The sequence below is a fragment of the Nicotiana tabacum genome, chromosome 10 (genome assembly GCF_000715075.1).
Source record: "Nicotiana tabacum cultivar K326 chromosome 10, ASM71507v2, whole genome shotgun sequence".
Classification (NCBI taxonomy): Eukaryota; Viridiplantae; Streptophyta; class Magnoliopsida; order Solanales; family Solanaceae; genus Nicotiana; species Nicotiana tabacum.
Window position 1 is genome coordinate 159,954,345 of NC_134089.1, and position 11,475 is coordinate 159,965,819.

The following is an 11,475-nucleotide window of genomic DNA, read 5'->3' on the forward strand; positions in this document are numbered from 1 at the left end:
TATTGCACTGAGCAAATGAGCTCCAAATTGTGTTTCGATTGAAGGAATAGGTTCGTATAATTATTTGTGACTCATAGTCACAAGAATCGTCGAATTCCGAGTTCGTATGATGGAGTTAGAGCATTTTTACTAAAATAAAAAGTTGTTGCAATTGCCTTGGATTTCTGGGCAGTTAAAGGGGCAGTCCATTTTATTCCATTTTTTTTCTTAGTTCCAAGCTCGGATTTTGGGCAATTTTGAGCGAAAAATCACGGGAATTCTTGAGGTAAGTCCCTTATGATCATTGTTAGTCAATATTATTGAATTATCATTGAATATTCCGGCTAGATTACGTGTTTTTGAGGTGTAAATCGGGAATTTGGGCCTATAGATTTGAAAATAAGATTTGATGGTTTGGAGGCCGAATTGTTGTCGGATTTTGGAAAAATTTGTATGGTTGGACTCGTGGTTGGGTGAGGTTTCATATTTCGTAATTTTTGTTGGGTTCCGAGATGTGGGCCCCACGGGCGAATTTTGAGTACAATTTTGGATTTTTAATGGAAAATATAGAATTTCATATGGAATTAATTCCTATAATTTTTATTAACTGAATCGAATTATTATGACTAGATTCGAGACATTCGGAGGTCGATTTGATAGACAAAGGCATTGTGGAGTAGTATTTTGCTCGGATTGAGGTGAGTAATGATTGTAAATGATATTCTGAGGGTTTGAAACCCCAGATTATACATCGTAGTGCTATATTGAGGTGAGACACGCGCTGGATGATGAGCGTGGGGTCTTTTACTACTGGGGATTGTGACTTGGTCCATCCCGATCGATGATTTTACCGCGTATTTGACTGAAATTTGTTTGTTATCATTATGATTTAGGCTGATTGCCATATTTGGGCTTCGTGTCAACTATTTGAACCCTTCGGAAATTTTTATCACTATTTCCTCACTACTTTGACTTATTATTTGAACTCAGTCCTGTTGATATCTATTGTTTTACAAACTCAGCCACTTTTACTCAGATTTGAAACTTATATGTTATTTCCAAATGATGTTTTGGGCTGAGAACTACTGTTTTACTAATGCCCGAGGGGCTTGTGATAATTTTCGGACTGAGTGAGGTCGAGGGCCATATGTGAGGATATATTGAGTGATATGAGGTCGAGGGCCTGAGATACTATTTATGCCACGCGGTGTCTTGAGTGATGTGAGGCCGAGTGATATGAGGCCGAGGGCCTGAGATACTTAATATGCCACGCGGTAGCTTGAGTGATGTGAGGCCGAGTGATATGAGGCCGAAGGCTTGAGATACTTTAAATGCCACGCGGTGGCTTGAGCGATGTGAGGATATGCTGAGTGATGATGCCACGAGGTGGCTTGATATAGCGCTTGAGCCCGAGGGGCTGGCACTGTTCTGATATTGAGCTCGAGAGGCTGGTTCTGTTAATATTATGCCCGAGGGGCGGTTTGTTGTACATGTTTTGCCTGAGGGGCTGTTTACATTTCCATCATTTTGTTACTCACTTGTAAACTACTTGCTTTACTTGTTGGAAAAAAGGAATTTTCACTTGATTTCTCATTGCTTTACTGTTTAAAGTGATTTTACTGCTTCAATATGGAATGCCTTATGTTTTTGCGTGATTTCTTGCCTTCAGTATTTATTTATTATTATTACTCACTGAGTCGGAGTACTCACATTACTCCCTGCACCTTGTGTGCAGATTCAGGTATGTTTTGGTTGATCGGAGGCAGAGTCATCAAGGTTTAGCAAGGTAGCTGCCGGCGTTTGCAGCACTGCTTTTCTCTCTCCTCATTTCATTAGTCTGTATTTGTACGCTCCAAGCTTTCAGTTGTATTTCTCTCTCCTCGTGACTTGTGACACCCCGGTTAGGGCTATGTCGGGCTGGTTTTCCGTATTTCTTATTCATTCTTTCCGCTATTTGGTACTATTAATCCATGTTTATACTATATTTATGTTAAATTATTGTTTTAAAGGACGAGTTGGGTTAGACTGGCTGGTCTTGTCTTCACGAGAGGTGCCATCACGACCAGGGTCGGGATTTGGGTCGTGATAAGTTGGTATCAGAGCCTAGGTTACATAGGTCTCACGAGTCATGAGCAGGGTTAGTAGAGTCTTGCAGATCGGTATGGAGACGTCTGTATTTATCCTCGAGAGGCTGCAGAACCTTTAGGAAAACTTCACATTCTTGAATTCTTATCGTGCGTCCTTTGATTCAGCTTGAAATGTAACTCTTTAAATTCCTTCCACGCGTTCGTATACACGCACGAGCGCTCAGTATCAGATGTGCCTTGATGGTTTGTGATTTCCCGATTGAGGGGCGATGTGTGATCTCTGTAAGTTGATGTTGGGCCAGTCTAAAGGACTTGAGGTCGGATCTTTGCCTATGGCTTGAGCACCGAGGTGCTGATTGTGTGAGCAAGTGTTTTGAACTTATATGTTCGGTATTGTCCCTATTAGTGGAAGTGATGGTTGAGTAACTATGTGATGAGTATGTTAGTACTGCGAGATGTATTCATATGATTTGGAAACGACAAGAAGGGTCTGCTGGAGGATAGAAGAACTATTAGGTGCTTGAATTCCATCTTAATTCGAGGTATAGCCCCGAGTTATAGGCGTGTGAAGAATCTTTTCATGTTTCCTAGTTGTGAGTGCAGTAAAAAAAAATTCATGTTGCGGTATAAGTTCAGACTCAGGAAGACTAAGTTACTGCGTACAATTTATGATGGTGGAAGGTATACATAAATGTTTGTTAAGGCGAAGCAGGTGGGTTATCTCCTGCAAAGTATTCTGGAGTTGTGTGATCTTTATGTTGTATGTTAGAAGATCCCATTTACAAGTGAAATATATATGTGAATTTAATTTGGGTCGCTTAAGAGAGTGGGTTTAATTGTTATGAGAGTAAATACGAGATTTGTAGAAGATATAAAGTACCAGATGGTCTGTGTTCCACGAGCTTATGAAGGATTGAGTTAATCTCACTATGGTATTATGGCAGCAATAAAGCGTATGTATTATGAGTTATGGTGCATGTTTGACCTATGGCTTTGAGCCAAGTGGGGGAGTCCGCTATTGAATAGTTGATTGCACGGTTATATGCTCTAATAATCCCAGTTCGAGGCGTATTTGTGAATCAGTTATGGCTCGAGTAAAGGAAATTTCAATAAAGGCTATGTTATGCTTTATGGGTGTACGAGAATCGGGGAATGACTTGAGTTGTGGATGGTAAGGAATGCTCGGTGCATAGGGCAAAAAGTTGCTTGGTTATATTGGAATGAGGTCACATTCTGCAGTGTCAGAGTGCTAATGAAGCATAGGTTGTTCGATTCGTTTAATCAATCTAACTACGGTTTGAGTAGTGTGGATGACTCTAGAGAATGGTCCTATTGTGTTCAAAACTCTACATGCAATAATTGGAGGCTTCTAAGTTGTACTTATGGATAAAAATTGAGTTTTTAGTGGAAGATGGAAAGACTTGTGGTATTTTCTATATTAATTATGGGATTCTATATATCAGTATCGGGAAGGTGAAAGTAATGGCTTTGGGAACACTTAAAGAGTATTCAGCGGCTTAGGAGCCTTAGACGGTGTAGCTTTATTCTTGGGTTTCGTGTGATAAGCCTAGGTTGAGGAAATTGTGGTGCTACAGCAAGAAGGAATATCAAGTTGAAGATGAATCAGAAGGAATTTAGATAGATGGAGTATCTTGATAGTAGACCAAATCGGTATGGTAAGGATATGATTAATTCCTTGTGTGTGTTCGAGGTAATGAGTTCCTACAGCTATTTTGCAACAATGCTCTTGGGTTTTGATGGCTTGCTTAGCTTGGTCTAGTTAGAAGGATTCAATCATGGCAGTTGAATTTGTGCAAATGGAATTGGGAGAGTTCTTATTGATTTCTACCGTGGTTGGAGAGGTGCAATTTCTCCAAGTGTGAGAAGCATAAGATATGTAATGATTTTTCTTCTAGATGGGATCAATGGAAGTTCTTGGCTAGATGAGTTACAGTTCAGTTCTGAAAGGAAGTTCATAAAACTCTTAGGAAACGGGTAGCCTCAAATGATTAAGGAAATGGTACTGCTAATTGGAAATGATTTGACGAGAGTCTATATTTTAGTAAAAGGGAAATGTTATTAAGTTGATAGCACTTCGGTAGTATTGTGACACCTTTTTTTGAGATCGACTGGTGATATTCGGGTTTGCTTGGTAGCACAGGGAAATTTTAGAGTATCTATAATGGAATGATTGGGTGGGCGAGGTTGTGGATTTCGGTATTTATGTGATGTCGGGCACCGTATCGTATGGCTCCGGCAGGAGTTATGGTAGTTGAAGGAGCAGCTTTAGCTTCCTTGGTAAGGAGTTCGTTGGCAGGCCAATGTGGATGTGTGTTCTAGCTCGAGTCAGCTTGGTTGGCCCCGAATTGTATTGTTGAGAGATAAGTTGATTCGACCGTTATTGAGCTTATTAGTGATCTGGGGAGATCTATGAGTTGTCTTTCTGTGTTTCGAGACATTATGATTTATTGGTTATGGGCACATATGGTGCGGTTCTAATGGGGTTCATAGTGGAAGTCGAGCGGGAAGAATAATCGGGTGTTGCTCGGTGACTGGTGTATCGGTTACGTCCTATCGGGTTTGCGTGGTATATGTTACTTGTTTCACCGTTGGTGTAATGATTTGCTTTAGTTTCAGATGTCAAATTGTGCGTGGTTGTCAATTTCGAGCATAGTGACTTGAGGTGTCCCATGTGGAGCAGTGTTTGGATAGGATCGCGCATTGTAGCGAAGCTATATGGAGATATGACCTTGCGGGTTAGATTCATGTGTCCTATTCTATGATGTGAGACTGGTTCTCAGCCCTGCGTTTTGGTGGTACTGGTGAGCTTGAGGTACAACTCTTTTATTTGAGTCATTTTCATGATTTGAGTATGTTCGGACCGTTGCTTATTGGTGCACGTATTATGCTAGATGTGGCTTAGGCCTCTATTGGTGTGACATGTCACCAGGGTAGTGTTTTGGGTCAGAGGAGATCGTTGGGATCATTAATGAAAACAAACAGATTCGATTTCAGCATGTTTGATGGGTAAACATCGAGGTTCGATTCCAAAAAAAAAATTGCTATGGTAATTGCTAGAGGAGAAATGGCTTCATGAATGGTTGATCTGAGAAATGGTTATGGTTTATTGCGTGTTTCATTTATCGTTGGCAGTATATGAAAGTGTTGGAATGAGACTTTAGCTGATAAGAGGTTTTTTATCGGTATTTGGTTGTTATGGGCAGCTGCTGTGAATAGAAGTTATTGTTGCGAGCATTAGAGTTATATGGTATATCATGGGATTGCTCCCGAGGTTACATGCATGGGTTACTACAGCTAGTTCGGGTCTATTCAGAGTATAGGTGTGAGGTTTTGATCGTATCGATGGTTTCAGAAATGAAAAGGTGGTTCTATGGCTTATGGGCCTGATTGGATTGTGCAATTTCAGTTGCAATGTGTTATCGGACCTATGTGAGATAGGGTAATGTGGGGTCACCCCCGGGTATATGCATGGTAAGGTTATTCAGCTATGGGTTGGCTTCTAGAAGAACTCTGGGTACGTTCGAGGACGAACGTGTGTTTAAGTGGGGGAGAATGTAACGACCCGACCGGTCGTTTTGAGCTTTTGCACTTTGATCGCCAGTTCGTGTAATGTGTTGTCCCGTGTGGTGGTATTTTTGACTTATATAAATCGTTGGTATTGGGTTTCAGGTTAATCAGAATGAATTTGGATGAACAGTTCTCAGTTGAAGCTTGAAATTTGAAAGGTTTGACCAAGATTTGACTTGTTTGTATTTTATCTCGGATTTAAATTTTTATGGTTTGGTTAGCTCCGTCAGGTGATTTGGGACATAGGAGAGTGATCGGAATGCATTTTGGAAGTCCATGGAAGGTTTAGGCTTGAATTGGCGAAATTAAGATTTCGGCATTTTCCGGTTGATAGGTGAGATTTTGATCCGAGGGTCGGAATGGAATTCCGAGAGTTTCTGTAGCCTCGTTATGTCATTTATGATGTGTGTGAAAAATTTCAGGTTATTCGGACATCGTTTGGTTGGGTTTTTGATCGAAAGAGTATTTCGGACGTTTTTGGAAACTTAGGCTTGAATTCGATGAGTTTTGGGTAATTTGATGTTGTTTGAGGTGTTTTTATGATTGGAACAGGTTTGAATTATGTTATGAATTATGTCTGCATGTTTGGTCGGGGCCCCATGAGGCTAGGATAAGTTTTGGAAGAGATTTTGGAAGATTTTTGTCGTTTTGAGCATAAGCATGTAATGATAAAAGGTTCATTTTTAGTTCTAGAGATCGAAATTTGATTTTGAGACTTCCAAAATTTCAATAATGAATTATAGGAGTGATCTGGAAAGTTTGGTCTAATTTCATCAAGTCGCGATTGGGTTTTTGAAGCGAAATATGAGTTAATTGTTTAACGAGCGAAACGGGTATTGCACTGAGAAAATGAGCTCCAAATTGTGTTTCGATTGAAGTAATAGGTTTGTATAATTATTTGTGACTCATAGGAACAAGAATCGTCGAATTCCAAGTTCGTATGATGGAGTTAGAGTATTTTTACTGAAATAAAAAGTTGCTGCAATTGCCTTGGATAGCTGCTGGATTTTTTTAGCAGCTTGAACAGTGACGCGTGAACAGTACCCCGAAATTTTCTGGGCAGTTAAAGGGGCAGTCTTTTTTTTTTCCCATTTTTTTTCTTAGTTCCATGCTCGGAATTTGGGCAATTTTGAGCGAAAAATCACGGGAATTCTTGAGGTAAGTCTCTTATGATCATTGTTAGTCAATATTATTGAATTATCATTGAATATTCCGGCTAGATTACGTGTTTTTGAGGTTTAAATCGGGAATTTGGGCCTAGAGATTTGAAAATAAGATTTGATGGTTTGGAGGCCGAATTATTGTCGGATTTTGGAAAAATTTGTATGGTTGGACTCGTGGTTGGGTGAGGTTTCATATTTCATAATTTTTGTCAGGTTCCGAGATGTGGGCCCCACGGGCGAATTTTGAGTACAATTTCGGATTTTTAATGGAAAATGTAGAATTTCATATGGAATTAATTCCTATAATTTTTATTAAATGAATCGAATTATTATGACTAGATTCGAGACATTCGGAGGTCGATTTGAGAGACAAAGGCATTGTGGAGTAGTATTTTGCTCGGATTGAGGTGAGTAATGATTGTAAATGATATTCTGAGGGTTTGAAACCCCAGATTACACATCGTAGTGCTATATTGAGGTGAGACACGCGCTGGATGATGAGCCTGGGGTCTTTTACTACTGGGGATTGTGACTTGGTCCATCCCGATCGATGATTTTACCGCGTATTTGACTGAAATTTGTTTGTTATCATCATGTTTTGGGCTGATTGCCATATTTGGGCTTCGTGCCAACTATTTGAACCCTTAAGAATTTTTATCACTATTTTCTCACTGCTTTGACTTATTATTTAAACTCAGTCCCATTGATATCTACTGTTTTACAACTCAGCCACTTTTACTCAGATTTGAAACTTATATGATATTTCCAAATGATGTTTTGGGCTGAGAACTACTGTTTTACTAATGCCCGAGGGGCTTGTGATGATTTTCGAACGGAGTGAGGCCGAGGGCCATATGTGAGGATATGCTGAGTGATATGAGGCCGAGGGCCTGAGATACTATTTATGCCACGCGGTGGCTTGAATGATGTGAGGCCGAGGGCCTGAGGTACTTTATATGCCTCGTGGTAGCTTGAGTGATGTGAGGCCGAGTGATATGAGGCCGAGGGCCTGAGATAATTTATATGCCACGCGGTGGCTTGAGTGATGTAAGGATATGTTGAGTGATGATGCCACGAGGTGGCTTCATATAGCGCTTGGGCCGTAAGGGGCCCCTCCGGAGTCTGCATACCCACAGTGAGCGCGAGTACCCATTGTTCTGAGTGATTGATACTATGCCCGAGGGGCTGATATGAGTGATTGTGAGGTAGCCTGAGGGGCTGTTACTGCTCTGATATTGAGCCCGAGGGGTTCTTACTGTTCTGATATTGAGCCCGAGGGGCTGGCACTGTTCTGATATTGAGCTCGAGAGGCTGGTTCTGTTAATATTATGCCCGAGGGGCAGTTTGTTGTACATGTTTTGCCCGAGGGGCTGTTTACATTTCCATCATTTTGTTACTCACTTGTAAACTACTTGCTTTACTTGTTGGAAAAAAAGGAATTTTCACTTGATTTCTCATTGCTTTACTGTTTAAAGTGATTTTACTGCTTCAATATGGAATGCCTTATATTTTTGCGTGATTTCTTTCCTTCAGTATTTATTTATTATTATTACTCACTGAATCGAAGTACTCACATTACTCCCTACACCTTGTGTGCAGATTCAGGTATGTTTTGGTTGATCGGAGGCAGAGTCATCAGGGTTTAGCAAGGTAGCTGCCGACGTTCGCAGCACTGCTTTTCTCTCTCCTCATTTCATTAGTCTGTATTTGTACGCTCCAAGCTTTCAGTTATATTTCTCTCTCCTCGTGACTTGTGACACCCCGGTTAGGGCTATGTCAGGCTAGTTTTCTGCATTTCTTATTCATACTTTCTGCTATTTGGTACTATTAATCCATGTTTATACTATATTTATGTTAAATTACTGTTTTAAAGGACGAGTTGGGTTAGACTGGCTGGCCTTGTCTTCATGAGAGGCGTCATCACGGCCAGGGTCGGGATTTGGGTCGTGACATTCCCCTACTATATAAAGAGGGTCTAATCATTTATAAACGATCATCATATTCACGCAATACAAAGCAATATTCTCTAGTTTTCATTATCTTGTTACTCTGTTCTTATATCAACTGAAACACCACTTGGTTCGAGGGTGATCGAACTCGATGGCCAAGGCTATTTGATTCGTTTAGTTTGCATTTATTTCTTTTATAGTCAACTCTGATATATATATATATATATATATATATATATATTCTCTTTTCCCAAGTTATATCACGTATCCTTAAAAGCACGTATATATTCAATTGTTATCCGTTTTTAGGGTAAATAGTTTGGTGCCCACCGTGGGGCTAAGAATAATAGTGTTTACTCGGTGCAAACTTTCATAACACACACTACCTTTTCACTTGTTCTTTGAAGTATCTTTGATTCCAGGATCAGAATGTAGAACTCTCAGTCAACACCCCTTAACGTCGGCTATGGTTCTGGCCACCTTGGCGAGAATGATAACGTAGCACAAGGATGATAACGTAGCACAAGGAAACGACGTACCCCTGGTTGACCTCGATGGATTTCCAGTTGTATATCCAATCGACGTCAGCTCACATGTAGCCCTCAATGCTGATTTGGCAGTCGACCCCGAGGGCAGTGTCCGCCAGGACAATCAATCAATCGCTCAAAGTACACACTGTGGTGAGGACAACAGGGTCAACCTGCAATTGATCTTCGAAATATTGCAGGCCCGACAGGCAGCGATAGCCCAACTCCAAATCAAAATCACGCATCGAGCACGGTCGAGCTCGAGTCGTCCCAGGAAATTGTACATAGGGTCGAATCAGTCTCAAAGAAATCGAGTGAAAAAGAATCGGAGACCAATCATGCTATCATGAATATGCTCGACGAACTGACAAGAGAATCGAATCAGGGGAAAAGAAGATCGAGAAAAATGACGAGAAGGCGAAAACTTATAACTCCTGGTTGATGATCTCGTCCAAGTCACACCTCTATTCGAGGTTGTGAAACGGTCGATGCAATAATAATACCCAACTTAGAGTCAGGGTCGAATTCCATAGGGAGCTATATGAATGGGATTTAAAGTATATATTATGGTGAATGAGCTTGAACTATCTTACATTATACTTCCACAAATTTGGTTGATTCTAGGTCTAGTTTAAACTAAGGTTGCAATTCAAACAATTGAAACTAAGAAATTGCGTTTTTGTTGTTGTTTTCATATACTGTAAAAGACATAGGGCTATGACCTTCACCTAGGTGTTTACTTAACGGGTTATAAAATTTAAAGCTTGTTTTGTTGATCGGGGTGTATTATAGCTATCAACACTCAAGTACCCACTCAATACCTCTTGGTAATAGAGTGATTTTGCCCAATTTGGCTTTCTCAAATCCAAATGGGTATTAAACCAAACAGTTGATAAAATGCTCAAGTCGGGTTTTACTATCTCTAGGTTCAACCCTTTAATTGGGACTATCAATCTCTTGATTTCATCCCAAATTCTTGGTAACCATGTTTTCCTAGACTAAGTCTCTCTTTTTCAAGTAGAGACCAAGTCAACTAGGCATGAACTAATGTTTGCAATCATTAATTCTACAATTAAAAGCAAGAACAAGGCTAAATAATAAACACCCAACCATAAACAATTCATAAATCAAACACCCATTAGGATTACATAATAGAGTTGGATCACAACCCTAGTTAAAAATCTAGCTACTCATAATGGTTATAGAAGAAAATAGAGAAGAAAAGATGATAAAACTCATATTGAAAGATTAAATGATAAAAATTCAATGTTAAATCACCAAAGTAAGCTAAAGTTGCCTAAAACAGTACGGAAAACATCTACATGAGTTCCAATATTCAAAACTTGATCTAAATTCGTGAAACTAATCTATTTATACAAAGCTGGAAATTTCAGACAAAAATGCCCTTTCGGAGGTTCTGCGGCCGCACAATTCCATGTGCGGTCCGTACTTTTCTTCAATCTTGATAGGAGCTGGATCTAAAGTCACACAGTTCTAGAATGCGGTCGCATCTCTTATATTCTGCGATCCGCACAAATCTTGGTGCGACCGCACAGGGCCCTTCTGCGGATCACACAATTCTGAGTGCAGCCGCGTGGCTGTCTTGTGCGCCAGCACAATAATTGTGCAGTCCGCATTTCCTTTAGGCCTGAAATGTTAACTCTCTGAACTTCTGCTTTTGGTTAGCTTCTGCGACCGCACAATAATTGTGCGGCCCGTACTTTGCACTAGCACTCTGATGGATTTCCTTCGCATTCTGCGGCCGCATATAGAAATCTCCGGTCCACACTTGAGCCTTTTTGCCTGATTTTTGTCCTTGAGTTTAGATCACTCCTTCTTTAGTTGTATTTCATCTTTGTGGCTCATTTCCCAAACTCCTGCAATTAAGCATATTATATCGGTTTTTGGGAATACAATTAAACACTTTTGGACTAAAACGAAAGTAAAAAGGCGCTAATAATTAGTCACAATTGCCACTTATCAACTCCCTCAAACTTAAGCTTTTGCTTGTCCTCAAGCCATTAAAATAATTCCCACCTCCACAAGTTAAGAGCTATTCCAGCTAATCTAAGGTGCATCAATCACACATCAATTGGGACCAACAATTACCCACAACACTTATAAATTATCAACAAGACAATGATTTGAATTGTAAGAACCAAAAGTTCTAATGTGACACTTG